The 19,461-nt window shown below is 39.0% G+C and overlaps 1 protein-coding gene across 4 annotated transcripts in view; it reads left to right on the top strand.

Moving 5' to 3' along the window:
* PIK3CB (phosphatidylinositol-4,5-bisphosphate 3-kinase catalytic subunit beta) overlaps positions 1-19,461 on the top strand; it is a 203,721-nt gene that overhangs the window by 26,610 nt on the left and 157,650 nt on the right. For 3 of the 4 annotated variants that reach the window (XM_077864962.1, XM_077864961.1, XM_077864963.1), the window contains one exon: positions 17,547-17,651. The exons of the other annotated variant lie outside the window; for it this stretch is intronic. The gene's annotated coding sequence lies outside the window, so the exon portion shown is untranslated. The remainder of the gene's footprint in view (positions 1-17,546; positions 17,652-19,461) is intronic. 4 annotated transcript variants of the gene reach the window in all.

The following is a 19,461-nucleotide window of genomic DNA, read 5'->3' on the forward strand; positions in this document are numbered from 1 at the left end:
TTCAGCTCATGTGTACTTAACCAAAACCATCTGGGTTGCACTAAGAGCCCCACTTTTGTATCCTATACCTTTGTCTTAGCTTTCACCCCATTCTTTTGAAATTCCCATAGCTAATTACTTATTCCTTTCTGAGGGTGGGGAACCATCTCTTGTTATTTCTTGTACAGTTTAGTTTTCACCATGTATCTGCCACTAAAATACTTATTAGCACAATGCCTGGCTTATAGTAGGCACTTGGTAATGTTTGAATTAAACTGAAGAAAGCCTTGGGGCACCTGGGTGGCTCAGTCTGTTAAGCAGTCGACTCTTGATTTCAGCTCAGGTCTTGATCTCGGGTCATGAGTTCAAGCCCTGCGTTGGGAATGGCACCTACTTAAAAAAAATAATAAGAAAAGGTAAATTGGGGTCCATGCCTGGGTGACTCAGCAGTTGAGCATCTGCCTTTGGCTCAGGGTGTGATCCTGGGTCCAGGGATCGAGTCCCGCATCAGACTCCCTGTGAGGAGCCTGCTTCTGTCTATGTCTATGCTTCTCTCTCTGTGTTTCTCATGAATAAATAAATAAATATCTTTCTCATGAATAAATAAATAAATATCTTTTAAATAAAAAACATAGTGAACATAGTGAAAAAAAAAAAGGTAAACTGAAGAAAACCTTGGGCCTAGGAAAATTGAACCTAGAGAAATGGTAACCTTTCCACCCTTTCCCCAGTTACCCAGTTTTCATTCCTTGAGGCAAGCAATGATTAAAAGTGCGTACTTTATTTATTTTAAAAAATATTTTATTTATTTATTCATGAGAGACAGAGAGGCAGAAACACAGGCAATGGGAGAAGCAGGCTCCATGCAGGGAGCCCGATGCAGAACTCGATTCCGGGTCTCCAGGATCAGGCCCTGGGCTGAAGGCGGCGCTAAACCACTGAGCTACCCGGGCTGCCCATACATACTTTAAACATTGTTCTGCACATTGTAGTCACCCCAAGAAGAAGATGAATAGAAGTTCTAACAGTCCATTGAAATATCATGTCATTGGAGAAAATAAATCCATCTTTTCTCAGCTCTTAATCTGATTTAGGGTACAGGACATATAATAAAATAACCAGCACTACAAGACAACCTATAGTGTAATGCTTAATTGTGGTTTATTTTTATTTTCATTTTTATTTTTTTAAAGATTTTATTTATTTGAGAGAGCACGAGCTGGGGGAGGGGCGAAGGGAGAGGGAAAAGCAGGCTCTCCTGCTGAGCAGGGAGCCTGGCTGAGTAGGGAGCCTGATGTGGGGTTGGATCCTGCTTGAGCCAAAGGCAGACACCCAACTAACAGAGCCACCCAGGTGCCCCCTTAATTGTGTTTTTAAAAGCCTTCAGATTCTGAGGAGACCATCTTCTCACTGGTTCCCTAATGTTAACTTATTTTTCTCCTGGCCATACCAGCTCTTTGCCTCTTACTGGTCTCTTTTCAAGCCTAACTCACTTCAGAGTAATTCTGAATAAATAGGTGCCAGATTCCCTGGAGTTCAGAGCCTACTTTTCATTTCCACCCTTAACCAGATAGGTCAATTTAGTCATTCCTAGGGCTCCTCTGTCTGCTGAGCATGTTTAGTTATCATGTGGCTGGATGAGTACAGTGGTGGTTCTCTGTAACGTTTCTTTTCAAGCCTGGAAAACCACTGAAGATTTTATAAACAAAGCACTTGTGTTTATAATTGTGTTAACTCATCTTTCTTTTGTCTGTATAGAAACTTTTGGTCTGCTGATCTAAATAAGGAAATTTTGATTTTTTTTGTAACGGGAAGGAAGAATCCTTTTAAAATGGAAAATGGGTTTCCTAGTGCTGATTTTTTTTTTTATACTTAATGAGTTTGCTAAAGGCTGCTCACAGTAAGTATACCCAGGAAAGAAAAAAAGAGTTAGTTCCTAAGGAATTGTGTATCTTGCATTTAATGACCAGATTTTAGCTTATTTTGTAGAGCTGTTCTTTTTTTTTTAATTTTTATTTATTTATGATAGTCATCACAGAGAGAGAGAGAGAGAAAGAGAGGCAGAGACACAGGCAGAGGGAGAAGCAGGCTCCATGCACCGGGAGCCCGACGTGGGATTCGATCCTGGGTCTCCAGGATCGCGCCCTGGGCCAAAGGCAGGCGCTAAACCGCTGCTCCACCCAGGGATCCCCTGTAGAGCTGTTCTTAACAGTTGATGAGATTATCAAATGAGAATGTTACATCCACTTAAGGGCCATAGGAGGCTCTTTGAATAGGCAATATAAAAAAATAAATAAAATTGAGCAGATAGTGAAATTTTAGTGAACATAATGGATAATAGTTTCTTTTCCTGTGATAACAAACTAGAAAATAAGAAAAGTTTATTTTCTAAACCATGATATTATGGTTCTATAAACAATGTTCCAAGGTTATGCCAAAGTGAATGTCCTCGTATGGTTCTGTATTTACAAGTTGTGTTGCTAATGCAAAAATATTTTGTGATTTTTATGTACCAAAAGCTTAAGAGCTTGTGCTTTTGTAAAATTTTGTAATAGGGGCTAGGAAATTATTTTGATGACTATTATTTTCTAAAATACATGTCTTTTTCTCCATAAGAGGTCAAGTCATAGTAGGTTATTTCTGTTCCTATTTTCTTATCTAGAAAATGTAGTAATAATGTTAACCTGCTTGTTGTAAGCAATTTAACAGTAATTGAATGCGTCGCCAATATGTGAAATACTAGTGAGCTGACTCTAGTCAAAATTCAGACCTTTGGAATGTAAGATTTGTTTTGCCAAGAGGTTGGGACTTTCTTGGGCGTGCAAACTACAAAGACTTCCTGAAAAGTGTGGCAGAGAGCCTCTGCATTTTAGAGGTTCATTTTATGGTTTAGAGTACAGAGCTAGAAAAGGAGGCCTTCCCTTTAGGATGTTAGGCTGCTCCCCTAGAGCCCCAGGCTCCTTTGGTTTTGCATTGCAGTTCCCCATCACTCCTGAGAATTGTTCTACGAGCTTTTCTCTTCTCTTGGTTACTGTAACATCTCATCCCAGTCCGTAGGTCTTACTACAAAAGGATCTCTTTTTACTTGGTGTAGGTACTTCGGGTATTCTAAAGTGGACATAGTGGTTGAGCAGTGAGGTACTGGGCTAGGTGTGAGTGAGACAGACACCTGTGTATCCTATCTTCAGTAATGTTATGATGTTGGTGTTTGGGGGGATGCTGTTTTTTCATAGAGATGTAAGGTGGCATTGATTTGAAAAACAATGCAAATAAAGACAGGAAAAATATTTTTTCATATTCTAATCTGAGTGACAATTTTCAAGAAATTCATAAACTGAGCATACCTGTTTCAGCCTTGTCATCAGTCACTGGCACTCTCTCTACCTAGACACCAACATTCCTCCCCACCCATTTTTGTTGTTGTTTTATTTTTTTTTATTTTTTTATTTTTTTTAAATTTTTTTTATTTATTTATGATAGACACACAGTGAGAGAGAGAGAGGCAGAGACACAGGCAGAGGGAGAAGCAGGCTCCATGCACCGGGAGCCCGATGTGGGATTCGATCCCGGGTCTCCAGGATCGCGCCCTGGGCCAAAGGCAGGCGCCAAACCGCTGCGCCACCCAGGGATCCCCTGTTGTTGTTTTAAACAGTGGTTAAATTGTCTTGTTGCAGAGGTGGATACTTTTATTTAGTCAGAAGACTGGAGTAGTGGGTGTTTGTTTACAGTCTAAGATACTTTTTAGGATCTGCTTTCCTTGTTCCCTCAGGGCTGAACTTTGAAAAGGTCTAATCTAGTGTGGTCATATCGGTCTGAATGTATCCTTTATTCCAGTTATGGAATTGTTATTAAGTGTATTGTAAAGTTTTTCTTTTATGCATTTCTATTAGCTAAAGAACTGGCCATGGGAAATCTGCTTTATTTACATACACTTTTTTATATTAAGGTATTTTCCTCTATCATTTATTCATGAAGTGTTTATTGAGAGGATATGTGGAATATGCTGTGTGAAGCACTGGGAATACAAGGTTGAAGATTCATGGTTCATGGCTTTAAGGAACTTTAAGATAAAGAGACAGATTAACAGATAATTCTGATGCCACTTGGTAAGTGCAAATCATACAGCCTATGGGAGTATTATGAGAGTATGGAATAGAGCAGTTCTCAAAGTATGGAGACCCTGATGGTCCCTGAGCTCATACAGATCTGTAAGGTCAAAACTGTTTTCATAACTTAAGATATTATCTGCTATTTTTGCTCTCATTCACTTACAAATATGTGATAGAGTTTTCCAGAAGAAATATAACTTGTGGTATCACAATAGATTGAATATAGAAGCAGAGATGAGAATTTGGCTGTCCTCTTTTTCTTTTTTTTTTCCTTAAAAGATTTATTTGAGAGAGAGAGAGAGAGAGATGAAAGGAGCAGCGGAAGAGGGAGAGGGAGAGAGAATCTCAAGCAGATTCCATACTGAGTTGTGAAGCCTGATGAAGGACCTGATGTGTGGGGCCTGATCTCAGGACCATGAGGTTATGACCTGAGCTGAAACTAAGAGTCAGACACTCAACCGACTGCACCAACCAGGCGCACCCCTAGCTGTCTTCTATTAAGCCAGACACTAAGGAGATTTGCAGAAATATAAAGCAGTATTACTCTTTTCACTAAAAGTTTTGTTTTAAAAAATAAGGTTTTTAAAACTGAAATATGTTTAAAAATAAAATGTTTTTAAGTTTTTATTTAATTTTTTTTTAAAAGATTTTATTTATTTATTCGTGATAGTCACACAGAGAGAGACAGAGAGGCAGAGACACAGGCAGAGGGAGAAGCAGGCTCCATGCAGGGAGCCCGACGTGGGATTCGATCCCGGGTCTCCAGGATCGTGCCCCGGGCCAAAGGCAGGCGCCAAACCGCTGCGCCACCCAGGGATCCCAAGTTTTTTTTTTTTTTTTTTTTTATTTTATTTATTTATTCATCATAGTCACAGACTGAGAGAGAGAGAGGCAGAGACACAGGCAGAGGGAGAAGCAGGCTCCATGCAGGAGCCTGACGTGGGATTCGATCCCAGGTCTCCAGGATCTCGCACTGGGCCAAAGGCAGGCGCCAAACCGCTGCGCCACCCAGGGATCCCGGATCCCAAGTTTTTATTTAATTTTGAGAGAGAATGAGAGCTAGAGTGAGCATGAACAGGGGGAGGAGAAGAGGCAGAGAGAGAATCTCAAGCCAACTCCTGAGCATAGAGCCCAATATGGGGCTTGATCTCACGACTCTGACTTCATGACCTCAGCCGAAATTAAGAGTTGGGTGCTTACCTGATTGAGCCATCCAGGTGCCCCTAAATATAAAATGTTTTAAGTAAACAATTAATAGAATTTTAAACATTTATGTAGTAAATGATTTAAACTCAGTTTTAACTTGAAATTCAGCAAATATTGATATAGCTTACATAGACAGGAGTTTTTGAGTCCTTGATAATTTGTTTTTTGAGATTTTATTTCTTGGGGTGCCCAGTTGGCTCAGTCAGTTAATTCTCTAACTCTTCATTTCAGCTTCTGTTATGATCTCAGGATTGTGAGATTGAGCTCTGCATTGTACTCTCTGCTTTGGGGTTCAAGCCCCTGCTGGGTGTGGAGATTACTTAAAAATAAAATATATTTTAAAAAATTTATTTTATTTTATTTTTATTAAAATCTTAAACCTGCCTTTCCGGTGGAAGAAACAAAATATAAATAATAAATGAGAATTGCAAATACTAATTAACAAGTATTATGACAGTGATGAGGTAGAAAATGATCCAGGTGATATTTTAACTGTGGTGGTACACAGGAAACCTCTTAGAAATGGTAACTTTTGGTTGAGTCGTGAATGTTAGAAGATGGCAGATGACCTGGGGCAGAACATCTGAAGTATAAAAAAGCCCTAAGGAACAATGTATAGCTAAACAGTAGTAAATGACGAAGAGAGTGAAGATGAGGGCAGAGATGGACAGATACAGACCCTACAGGGTTTCTGTAGGTCATAGGTCCAACTCAAGTAGGGTTACAATGGGATGCTTTTGGAAGATTTTAAGCAAAGAATTGGAAATTATCTGACTTGTGCTCTACAGAGTACATTTTGGGTTCCTCTGGCACAGTTGAATTGTAGAGAGGCTAGAGTAGAGGCAGAGAGACTGATTAGGAGAGTGTTACAGCAAAAACAGCCAAGAAATAGTGATGATAACTTGGAGTGAGGCTATGTCAGGAACAGTGGGAGTGTTGAGTGAGTTTGGTGGTTTTGGGAGGTAGAGCCAGTTTTTTGTTTGTTTTTAGTTTTGTCTGAGATGGTGTTTGTAGGGGAGCAGGATGATGTCAGTAATTTACATAAGAGCATTGTAAAAATACTGGAAACAATGCCCATCAACAGTGGTACATTCATACAGTGGAGTACAGTGCAGATGTAAGAAAAGAATGAGGAAGAACTCTATGAACTGATATAGAGTAATTTCTAGGACATCTGTTACTGGAAAAAAGCAGTGTGCATAAGAATAGCTATAATATGTTACCTTTTATGTAAGAAAAGAGGGAAACAATACAGGTAAGTATTTGCACATTTTTGCAAAACTAAACTGAAGATGGATCAGCCAGAAACTAATGAGATTGGTTTCTTACAGGATTTGGGTGGGAACATTGTGGAAAGGAAGGGGATGGAAATGAAAGCAGTCGGGATGGAAAGAGGGATGTTTTTGTGAGTGTATCTTTTTTGTGTAGGTCAGACTCTAGAACCGTATTAATGTCTCACATAATAAAAAGTAAGTACATAAAATCTATCAGGATGGGAAGGAAAAAACTGAAGTGAAATAAAAACACAAATAGACCTAACTGGATTTGTAATAAATAACCACATCGAAAGGGAGAATAAAAAGAAACCAATTAACTACATAGAATTTTGACTATAAACAAGCTCAGAACAAAACATCTGTAAACAAATACTGAACTATTGTTAGTAGAATTATTTTTCATTTGAATTAGATTTGAATTAGGAATTCTGTAACTACTTTGTGTATTTAAGATTAAGTGAGTTTAACAATATATTGAAGATAAAGAGAGTTTATATATGGCTTGAATAACATTGTGGTGTGTTGGATTAGAATCCGAGATCAGTATGAATTATTGGTATTTTTAGATAGACACAGACATAAATATAGCTGTGTCTATGCATGGATCAGTATATAGGCCTTTATCTCCTAGTTCTTTTTGTCTATTGTTCCTTATTCTCTAACAAAATAGAAAGCTCTCTTGAATTTCTGGATTTGGAGGACAGGTTCACAGTCAACTAAGATGTATTTAACAGACATCCTTAAAATTTGCTTTTCTCCTTAGTTCCTAGTTTTTACCAGTATTTGATAAAATTTGAAAACATATTCTGAATGAAACAGTTCTTGGGTGTATATGAATAGTTGGTTTTTCTAGTCTCTGTTTCCCCTTTCTCAGGCCTTTTGAGACAGTCGAAATGGAAAGCTTGTATAAGTTGGTGTTTAAGACACTATGTAGAGAGGGGTGTCTGGGTGGCTCAGTCAGTTAAGTGTCTGCGTTCTGCTCAGGTCATGATCCAAGCTTCTAGGATCCAGCCCTGCATCAGCAGGAAGGAAGCCTGCTTCCCCCTATCCCTCTGCCTCTGCCTGCTGCTCCCCCTGCTTGCGCTTTCTGTGAAATAAATGAATAAAATCCTAAAAGAAAAGAAAAAGACACTATGTGGAGAAATGCCTGATCCCTGTAATCTTTGTTTCCTTCTTAGAAGATATTATATATTCTTATTTTTTTGTTGTCATTATAACTCACAATTTCTCGTAAGTCAGAAATGAACAAAATGTCATAAAATTCAGCACTCCATCACCTATTTCGTGACTACCTTTTAATAGACACCTATATTTTTTGAAATATTTTTGTGCAACATTCCTGAAGTGATTGAGATAATATTTTCAAGTGTTTGATATTAATCTAAGGTATTAATATATTTCAGTAAAGAAGAGTGTTATTGGAGTTGCTCTTTCCTTCAAAGCTGGGACTGAATGAAGTTAAAATGTCTCTGGGGCTGAGAGAACGTTAAGTGGAATTTCAGCCATGCTCACAGTTTGCCTACAAGTGTAGTTTCTTGAATTCATTCTGTGAGCAGTTTTGATTACCTGCCATTTGTTTTTTTCTTTTTTAAGATTTTATTTATTTATTTGACAGAGAGAGTGAGGGAGCACGCGTACACCAGCACATGTGCAGGCAGAGCAGCAAGCAGAGGGAGAGGGAGAAACAGACTCCCGCTGAGCAGAGAGCCTGATGCGGGGCTCAATCCCAGGAACCTGAGATGAAGGCAGGTACTTAACCCACTGAACCACTCAGGTGTCCTGATTACCTGCCATTTGTAAATGCACTTTGCTGAATACTTGGATTATTAATATGAATATAACTCACTCTCCTTGTCATGAGGGATTCACAGTCCAGTAGGGAAGATAAGCAACCTGATATTTGTAATCTAATGATTTAAAACTAATAATGTGGGACGCCTGGGTGGCTCAGCTATTGAGCGTCTGCCTTCGGCCCAGGGTGTGATCCTGGAGTCCCGGGATTGAGTTCCACATCGGGCTCCCTATGGGGAGCCTGCTTCTCCCTCTGCCTGTGTCTCTGCCTCTTTCTCTCTCTGTCTCTCATGAATGAATGAATGAATGAATGAATGAATAAATAAATAAATAAATATCTTAAAAAAAATAAAGCTAATAATGTACTGACACAGGTCGTAGCAGGATCCTATGGGAGTGAGCCTTAGGGAATTAGGAAGGGCTCTAGAGAAAATGTCACCTGAACTGGTGCAGGAGCATAGGAGTTGGCTTGATGGACTGGGTGCTGGAATGAGCAGCGTCTTTATTTTTTTTTTTTTTTTTTTTTTTTTTTTTTAATTTTTTTATTTATTTATGATAGTCACAGAGAGAGAGAGAGAGAGGCAGAGACACAGGCAGAGGGAGAAGCAGGCTCCATGCACTGGGAGCCCGACGTGGGATTCGATCCCGGGTCTCCAGGATCACGCCCTGGGCCAAAGGCAGGCGCTAAACCGCTGCACCACCCAGGGATCCCGAGCAGCGTCTTTATAGATACCACAGTGTTTTGCATTTTAGGTTAATGAGTATCGGATGATATAATTCATTAGGATAGTTCATGATAGGAGTTATATCGTTGTTTAAGGAGGAGGTAAAATTGGTTGGCAAGCTCTGGATGGTACCTTTTTTTATTTTTAAAAATTTTTATTAAAATTCAGTTAATTAACCTATAATGTATTATTGGTTTCACATGTAGAGGTCAGTGTCTTATATAACACCCAGTGCTCATTACATCACGTGCCATCCTTAATGTCCAGCACCCAGTTACCGCATCCCCCTACCCCCGCCCCTCCATTGACCCTCAGTTTGTTTCCCGATTGAGTCTTTTATAGTTTGTCTCCCTCTCTGATTTCATCTTGTTTTATTATTCCTGTCTTCCCCTATGATCCTGTTTTCTTTCTTAAATTCTCCATATGAGTAAGATCATATGATATTTGTCTTTCTCTGATTGACTTATTTCACTTAGCGTAATATCCTTTAATTCCATCCATGTCATTGCAAATTAAGAGAAAATATCTTTAGAAGACTAGTTTTAAGGATCTTGGGTTGATGATTTCGGCCAGATAAACATAGTTATACTATAGACTTCAGTGACATTGATGGGCAATGCTGGGATCTCAGTTACGGAGATGGTGAAAGAATAGTTCTGTTATCATGTGTATATGTTGATAGTATTTGGACCCTATTTTGGTTTATTAAGTTACTGATATATTTAGTAATAATAGATTCCTGTGGGATTAAAAGCTTTTTAAACCTAAAGTTAGGGGTGTGGGATGCTTGGGTAGCTCAGTCATCTGACTCTTGATTTCAGCTCAGATCATGATCTCAGGGTCTTGGGATTGAGCCCCGCATTGGGCTTTGTGCTTACCATGAAGTTTATCCCTCATAAATGAATTAAAAAAAAAAAAAAGGGACACCTGGGTGGCTCATTCGGTTAAGCGTCTGCCTTCAGGTCAGGTCATGATCTCAGGGTCCTGGGATTGAACCCCACATGGGGCTTCCTTCTCAGGGAGTCTACTTCTCCCTCTCCTTTTGCCCCTCCCTCCCATTTATTCTCTCTCTCTCTCAAGTAAATAAATAAAACAAAACAAAAAAGTTAAAAAAAGACAGTTAAACAATATAAACTTTCCCAATCGCCAGCTTTCAGCCATCCTGTTCCTGTTCAACCTACCGAGGAAACTGTTTATTATTTTATGTATCCTTCTACTAGAGTTTCTTTGAATAAAGACAGTAAAAATACAGATTTTTTTTTAAAGATTTTGTTTATTCATGAAAGACACAGAGAGAGGCAGAGACACAGGCAGAGGGAGAAGCAGGCTTCATGCTGGGAGCCCAACGTGGGACTCGACCCCGGGTCTCCAGGATCACCCTGGGCAGAAGGCAGGTGCTAAACCTCTGAGCCACGTTGGCATCCCATAAAAAAATACAGATTCTTATTTCTATCTTTACCATCCAAAACTCACAAAGCCCACATATTATACCCATTATTCTACAAATTGGTCTTCCTGCCCTTCCCTTTACATACATACTGTGTTTTTTACTTTACAATGGAAATCTTCACAGATCTTTCCATAGAGTATGTATAGTTTTTTTTTTTTTTTTTTAATTAGCATGATTTTCTTTTGGATAATTTATTTAAGCAATTCTCTGTTGGTAGAGATTTTGGGTTTTTTCCAGGCCATATATGTTTGTACTTTTGATAGGTATTGCCAAAATGCCTTACATGCTGTATTCAGATTTTTTTTTTAAAGATTTTATTTATTTATTCATGATAGTCACACAGAGAGAGACAGGCAGAGACACAGGCAGAGGGAGAAGCAGGCTCCATGCTGGGAGCCCGACGTGGGATTCGATCCCGGGGCTCCAGGATCACGCCCCGGGTCAAAGGCAGGCGCCAAACCGCTGCGCCACCCAGGGATCCCCAGATTTTTTTTTAAAAGATTTTATTCATCCATTCAAGAAAGACACACACAGAGAGAGAAAGAGAGAGAGAGGGAGAGGGAGAAGCAGGCTCCACACAGGGAGCCTGACATGGGACTCGATCCCGGGTCCCTAGGATCATGCCCTGGTGCCGAAGGCAGCGCTAAACCGCTGGGCCACCCGGGCTGACCTGTATTCAGATTTAATTAACATAAGCATTGTGTAAGTTTAAGGTGTATAATGTGATGTTTTGATGCATGTATATATATAGTATAACACAATAAGGCTAGTTATTACATCTTTCACAAAATTCACATAATTACATTTTGTTGTTATGGTGGATAATAGGCTTTTTTTTTTTAATTTTAAGATTTTATTTATTTGAGAGAGAGAGAGAGAGCATGACCATGATCTGAGCCAAAGGAAGTCACTTAACTGACTAACCCATGCGGGCACCCCAATATTAGGCATTTCTTCACAACCTTGCCAAGAACGTACCTTGGTGGGGTGCTTGGGTGACACAATTGGTTGAGCATCAGACTCTTGTTTTTGGCTCAGGTGGTGATCTCAGGGTTCTGGGATTGAGTTCCATGCCAGGCTCCATGCTCAGCACCCAGTTGGTTTGTACTTCTTTCTCCCTCTCCCTGTACTCTTCCCTCCTGAGCGTGTGCACTTGTGTGTACTCTCTCTCTAAGATAAATAAATCTTTATTTTATTTATTTTTTAAAAGATTTTATTTATTCATGAGAGACACACACGGGGTGGGGGGGGGGAGAGAGAGAGTGAGAGAGAGAGAGAGAGAGAGAGAGAGTAGAGACACACACAGAGGGAGAAGCAGGCTCCATGCAGGGAGCCTGATGTGGGACTCGATCCTGGGACTCTAGGATCACGCCCTGAGTCTAAAGCAAGGGGCTACACCGCTGAGCCACCCAGGGATCCCCTAAATCTTTAGAAAGTACCTTGGGAAGCAGGGATTTGTGGAAAATGGTGTCTACGTGTAGTTTTATTTATTTATCATTCTAGCAAATATCTTTTGGGGAAATGTGTACACAGCCTACCTATGTCTAGTGTGAAATTCCTATGTTATAAGGTATGTGAATTTCCATTGCTCCACATCCTCAGCAGGCCTGGGTATACTTAGTTTCTTTAAAGTTTACCTATTTTGGTGGGCACACGGTGGTATCTTATTGTGGTTTTAGTTTTTATGTTTATTCCCTAATGAGAATGTCCATTTTTTCCCCTATGCTTGTTGGCTCTCTTGGTTTTTTGAAAACCTTTATTTAAAAAACCCCAGAATATATAATCTCCATTTGTTAAACAAAAAGAAATAAAAACAGACAAATGCTCTTATACTAGCAATCTTAGTCTGGTTCTTTCTTGGGTACTAGCTATCAAAGAATATTTTTGACTCTTCTAATTGCATTTTGTAAAAAAAAAAATGTAGTGCAAATTACATTACTTTATCCTTTAATTTAGACCTAGGACCTTGTGGTAACATGTGAGGAGTACTTTGAGTTCAGGAGGAAGAGGAAGAAGAGAGAGATGAGTACTTATACATGAAGTGATTTTTGAGTTTACCTGTTTTTGCTAGCTTACTTGTGGGTGGAGGTTGGGAGGTTGAAATCATTTTTTTAAAAAAAATAGAATAGTTTTTTTTTTTTTTTAAAGAATTCTTTTTTTTTAAAAATTTTTATTTATTTATGATAGTCACAGAGACAGAGAGAGAGAGAGAGAGAGAGAGGCAGAGACATAGGCAGAGGGAGAAGCAGGCTCCATGCACCAGGAGCCTGACGTGGGACTCGATCCCGGGTCTCCAGGATCGCGCCCTGGGCCAAAGGCAGGTGCCAAACCACTGAGCCACCCAGGGATCCCCAAAAAAATAGAATAGTTTAGCCAACTTTTAAATTATAATGTAACTTGCATGATTGGGGCATAGTATTTTTAATTTTTATTTATTTATGATAGTCACACAGAGAGAGAGAGGGGCAGAGACACAGGCAGAGGGAGAAACAGGCTCCATGCACCGGGAGCCCGACGTGGGACTCGATCCCGGGTCTCCAGGATCGCGCCCTGGGCCAAAGGCAGGCGCCAAACCGCTGCGCCACCCAGGGATCCCTTGTTTATGTTTTTGTAGAAAAGTGCTTTTACTTGAACAAGGACTAGAGATAGACTGCGTAGGGGTTTTGGTTTGGTTATATGCTATTCTCAGTGCTTGGATAAGTTTTTGAAATCCTCTCTACCCATCTTTTTAAAGTTTAATGGGTATTTATTGTTTGTACAGAACTTTTCCCTTTCTTTTCATAATAAAGCTGTGAGTGGATCTTCATGCAAAGGTTATTAATAACATTGTTTTCACCTAAAGCTTTACTAAGAATTTTACGAGTGACGTTTATTGAATTGTGTGCTTGAACATCAGAGTAATTTTGTTAACTGTTCAAGAAGAGTAAGCAGTATACTTAACATTTATTAGCCTATATTGTGTCAAATTGATTATTTTTTTGTTGGTAATTGATACATTTCTTTTTCTACCTTTTTTTTTCTTTAAGATTTTGTTTTATGTATTTAAAGAGAGCCCATGTGTGAATGGGTGGAGGGGCAGAGGGAGAGAATCTCAAGCAGACTCCCATCTGAGTACAGAGCTCAATGGGGGCTTGAAACTCATGACCCTGAGGTCATGACCTGAGCTGAAATCAGGAGTTGTTCAGTTAACTGACTGAGCCACCCAGGCGTCCCTTTTCACCTTTTAAATAGACATCATTTTTAGAGCAGTTTTAGGTTCACAGTAAAATTGAGTAGGAAGTAGAGAATTCCCATATATCCCTGCCCCTACCCACACGCAAAGCCTCCCTGACTGTCAACATCCTGCACCAGCAAATTGTGGTTATTTCTGAGTTGACTGATTCCCTTCCTTTTGGAAAAGTAAGCAGTTTGGTATATTTTAATATAGTCTAAAGTCTGTTTTATAACATTCTTATTGACCTTATTGCAAAAACAAAGAAACCAACACTAGAATTAAATTACTTCCTTTGGGGCAGCCCAGGTGGCTCAGCGGTTTAGCGCCGCCTTCAGCCCAGGGCCTGATCCTGGAGCCCCAGGATCTAGTCCCACGTCAGGCTCACAGCGTGGAGCCTGTTTTTCCCTCTGCCTGTGTCTCTGCTTCTATCTTTCTCTCTCTGTGTCTCTCATGAATAAATAAATAAAATCTTTAAAAAAAAAAATTCCTTCCTTCCTGGCAGTCTTTTTTTGAAGATACAAAATGAAAAAAAAATTTCGACCTTTATAGCAACATTTATACTCTCCTTTCTTTAAATTTTTTTTTTAAATGTTTATTTATTTATGATAGTCACAGAGAGAGAAAGAGAGAGAGGCAGAGACACAGGCAGAGGGAGAAGCAGGCTCCATGCACCGGAAGCCCGATGTGGGATTCGATCCCGGGTCTCCAGGATCGCGCCCTGGGCCAAAGGCAGGCGCCAAACCCCTGCGCCACCCAGGGATCCCTCTCCTTTCTTTAATTCCTAATTTTATGAAACTCGAAGATTTGTAAGTTTTTTCTTCCTTCTTTTAAATATTTAAATGTAAAATGTTCTAATCAGATGTTTGGAGTTTTTATGAAAATTTCTGACTTGGAGTACTACAACATATAAATAATAGTTCTAAACTTGGTGTGTAGCACAAGCTCTAATCCAATTTGAGTGGGCTTGCCTAGAAGTGAATTAAATGATGTGATTAGGATGCTGCTATCAATAAAGGACATAAAGTCCTTTAAGATTTTATTAGTGAAGAATGGGACATTATGGATGAGAAGAGAGGGCTGTGAGCTCACTGATCATTGGAAAGCACCCATTTTTTAGGATTCTTATGAGAAAGCAAAGCCATCAAACTGTGTGAAGACTAGGATTTTCCCAATGAGACCGAAGGGTCAACTTAAAAAAAGATTGATAGTTTTGACATTAAAATTAATCTTCATCCAAAGATACCATAGGAGCCCTGGATGGCTCACTTGGGTAAACGTTGACTCTTGATCTCAGCTCAGGTCTTGATCTCAGAGTTGTGAGTTCAAGCCCCATGTTGGGTTCCACACTGGTATGGAGCCTACTTAAAAAAAAATTAAAAAAAATAAAGACACCATAGAAAAATGAAAAGATAAACTAAATTTGGAAAAAAATTGTTGCACATAAAAATTATTTTATATATAATATAGAATTAGTGTCCTGAATAGGGCTGCCTTCATGGATGTACATACAATCTGTGGTCACACAGGGCCCCATACTTACTTTCATGCTAAACTATCATTCTTAAAATTCTTAATTTTTAAATATTGGCCCTACTTTTATTTTTTTTAATTTTATTTATTATTTTGAAAGACAGAGTATGAATAGGAGGAAGGGCAAAGGGAGGGGGGACGAACAAGGGGACTCCCCACCCAGCACAGAGTCTGACATGAGGCTCAATCCTAGGACCCCAAGATCACAACCTGAGCTGAAGTCAGACATAACCGACTGAGCCACTCAGCATTTCATGGCCCTGCTTTTTAATTTTGCACTGGGCCTGCAAATTATGTAGCCAGTCCTGGTTGTGAATATATTAAGCCTAGTAAGTAATGAGAAAAAGACTACCTAATAAAAATGGCCAGAACAGAACAAAGGGATGTGGAAAGGAACATAGATAATTAATAAACATGTGAAAAGGTCTTCAACCTAATCAGGTAATAATACAAATTGAAATCATGGTATTATGTTCTGTATTTCCACAAATTAAGAAATCTCACTTTACCAAGTATTGGAGAGGATTGTGTCATCAGTTTACATACTGCTGGTGAGTTGGTAGAGTGATACAGTTGGAAGTCAAATTGGCATTTTTGGTAAAATTGGGTGTTTACATGTCCTATAACCCAACAATTCCACTTCTAGGTTTACAACATACTCTAAAGAAATCAGTGTTCATGTGTACCTGAGATTTTTTTTTTTGAGATTTATATAATAATGTTGATAAAAGCAAAGAACTTTAAACAATCCAAATGCCTGAAAACAGAATAGGTGAATATATTGTGGCATATTTATATAATGAAATACAATTAAAATGTAACAATTAAAAAGTAACATGGATGGGGTGCCTACATGGCTCAATCAGTTAAGCATTTGCCTTCTGCTCAGGTCATGATCTCAGGATCCTAGGATCAAGCCCCATATCGGGTTCCCTGCTCAGCAAGGAGCCTGCTTCTTCCTCTCCTGCTCTCCTTGCTTGTGCGCTCTCTCTCTGTGTCAAATAAATAAATAAAATCTTAAAAAAGAAAGTGACATGGACAAAGCTTAGAAAAATATTTGAATGACAAAATTCAGCGTATGAATTTATAAAGCTGTAAAAGGGAGCCAGGGATAACAAACCTAAACACAGCATTGTTTAGGGATATATACATATGTGACAAGGTTTTGCTTTAAACAGTAATGTAATAGTAAATATTTAGGATAAAGATTGGGAGGAGAGGAGCACATAGGTAGATGTAATATTGATGTTCTTCTGTGCGATGATCTATAGTGTTCATCTTTGCATGCGTCTTTCCATATATTTTGTGTGTTTCAGATATTAAAGAAGAGGCATCTGGGTGGGTCGGTGGTTGAGCATCTGCCTTTGGCTTGGGTAGTGATCCTGGGGTCCCAGGATCGAGTCCTGCATCAGGCTCCCCATGGAGAGCCTGCTTCTCCCTCTGTCTGTGTCTCTGCCTTCTTCTCTGTGTCTCTCATGAATAAATAAATAAAATCTTTAAAAAAATAAACAAGAAAGGGGGAAAATGAAATATCCATAGTTAACAGCTTATGATGTAGATGGAGAAATAGTTTGAGAAGTAGAAAGAAAATTAGGGGCAGCCCTTGTGGCGCAGCGGTTTAGCGCCGCCTGCAGCCCAGGGCATGATCCTGGAGCCGCCCCCCCCCCGACGGGATCGAGTCCCAAGTCAGGCTCTCTGTATGATGCCTGCTTCTCCCTCTGCCTGGGTCTCTGCCTCTCTCTCTCTGTGTCTCTATGAATGAATAAATAAAATCTTTAAATAAAAAAAAAAAAAAAGAAAATTACTATGTTACAGAAAAGAGTTTTCAAGAAAGAGGTGATAAAATGAGAGAATTTTGATAGTTGTATAGGACATCCATTTTAGGTCCCTTCTCGCTCTAATGTTCTACAATTTTAATATTGTAGTTAAAAGGTCTTTTTTTTTTTAAAGATTTTATTTATTCATGAGAGACAGAGAGAGAGAGAGAGAGAGAGAGAGAGAGAGAGAGAGACACAGGCAGAGGGAGAAGCAGGCTCCATGCTGGGAGCCTGATGTGGGACTCGATCCAAGGTCCCCAGGATCACACCCTGGGCCGAAGGTGGCGCTAAACCGCTGAGCCACCTGGGCTGCCTAGTTCATATGTTTTTTATGTTTTCCCCATATTTAGAAATAGTTATAAGCAATCAAATGTCATACAAGTAATAAAATTTTATTTTTAATTTAGTTCATTTAGGTGTTAATACCTTTCTTCACCCTTTCTTGTAGTGTATCTTCTAATTTGAAAGTCTTCCATGAAAACTTCAGTTTAAAAAATAAGTAATGACATCATCTGTCATCTTAAAAGACTGAAATGGGGGCTGTCATTTTGAGGTAAGTATCCGATTTTGTATCTTTATTTACACTGATTTTCCAGAAGTTAAATAGAGAAGGAAAATGTGAATATTGGTTAGATTTTAAATCTTTTTTTTTATTTTTTTTTTAATATTTTACCTTAGGTAATCCTTACCCTCACCGTGGGGTTTGAACTAATAACTCTGAGATCAAGAGTTGCATGCTCTTGACTGAACCAGCCAGGCACCTTTAGATTCTTAATCTTTTAGTTAATCTCTGTGTTGGGGGATAGAAATCCTAGGCCTTGTTTTAAAATAGTCTGATATTTAGGATTATGTTTACCCCATTGTTAACAGAGCTTCATGAAGGAGAGAGAAGGGGTCAGTATTGTTGAAAGCTTTTTAGAGAGGTTAATTGAAAACTGAAGCTTTTTGAAGCTTTTTTGGAGTTGGTAGGAGGTCATAGCTGGCCTCTTTCTACACAGTGTTTGTGGCTGAAAATAAGCTTGCAATAAAATAAAGAGTGAAGAGAAGGTGATAAAGTGAGTATTTCAACTCATTCATTTATTGAATCAATAGGTAGAATGTATTTAGGACATTTAGGCTTGAACTCACAAACCCAAGAGTAAGAGTTGCATGCACCCTGCCACCATCCTCCCCTCTGGCCACCACCAGTTTGTTTTATACTTAGGGGTCTGTTTTTTTGTTTATTTGCTTCTTTTGTTTTTAGATTCCACATATAAGTGAAATCATATGGTGTTTGTCTTTGACATATCACCCTCTAGGTCTGTGCATATTGTTATGAATGGCAAGATTTCACTTTTTTTTTTTTATGGCTGAGTAGTATTGCATTGTATGTATATGTGTGTGTGTGTCTGTGTGCGCGCGCACACATCTTTATCCATTCATCTATCAGTGTAAACTTAGATTGCTTCTATATCTTGGCTCCTATAAATAATGCTGCAGTAAACTTAGGGGTGCATATGTTTTATGAAGTAGAGTTTTTGTTTTCTTTGAGTGAATATCCTGGAAGTAAAATTAATCTGATTGTATGTTATTTCTGTTTTTAATTTTTTGAGGAACCTCCATTCTGTTTTCCGGAGTGGCTGTACTAATTTACATTCCTACTGACACTGCATGAGGATTCTCTTTTCTCTACACCCTCACCAACATTGGTTACTTCTTGTCTTTTTGATAACTATCCATTCTGGCTGGTGTGAAGTGATAATTGTAGTTTTGATTTGCATTTCTTTGATGATCAGTGATGTTGAGCATCTTTTCATGTGTCTGGCCATCTGTATGTCTTTGGAAAAATGTCTATTCAGTACTTCTGCCCATTTTAAAAATCAGATTGTTTTCTTGTATAAATTGTGTGTTGACTTGTATAAATTCTTTGGTATTTTGAATATTAACTACTTATCAGATATATAATTTGTAAATATCTTCTGCCATTCTCTAAGTTGTCTCTCATTTTATTGTTGGTTTCCTTTGCTGTGCAGAAGGTTTTTATTTTGGCATACTCCCAACTATTTATTTTTGCTTTTCTTTCCTTTGCTTGGGAAGACAAATCCAGAAAAATACCGTCAAAGCTGATGTCTAGGGGCGCCTGGGTGGCTCAGCAGTTGAGCAACTGCCTGTGGCTCGGTGTGATCCAGGGTTCCTGGGATTGAGTCCCACATCAGGCCCCTGCATGGAGGCTGCTTCTCCCTCTGCCTATGTCTCTGCTTCTCTCTTTCTATGTCTCTTATGAATAAATAAATAAAATATTTAAAAAATAGCTGATGTCTAAGGATTTATTACCTATGTTTTATTCTGGGAGTTCGATGTTTTCCTGTCTCACATTTAGGTCT

The sequence above is a fragment of the Canis aureus genome, chromosome 22 (assembly GCF_053574225.1).
Source record: "Canis aureus isolate CA01 chromosome 22, VMU_Caureus_v.1.0, whole genome shotgun sequence".
Lineage (NCBI taxonomy): Eukaryota > Metazoa > Chordata > Mammalia > Carnivora > Canidae > Canis > Canis aureus.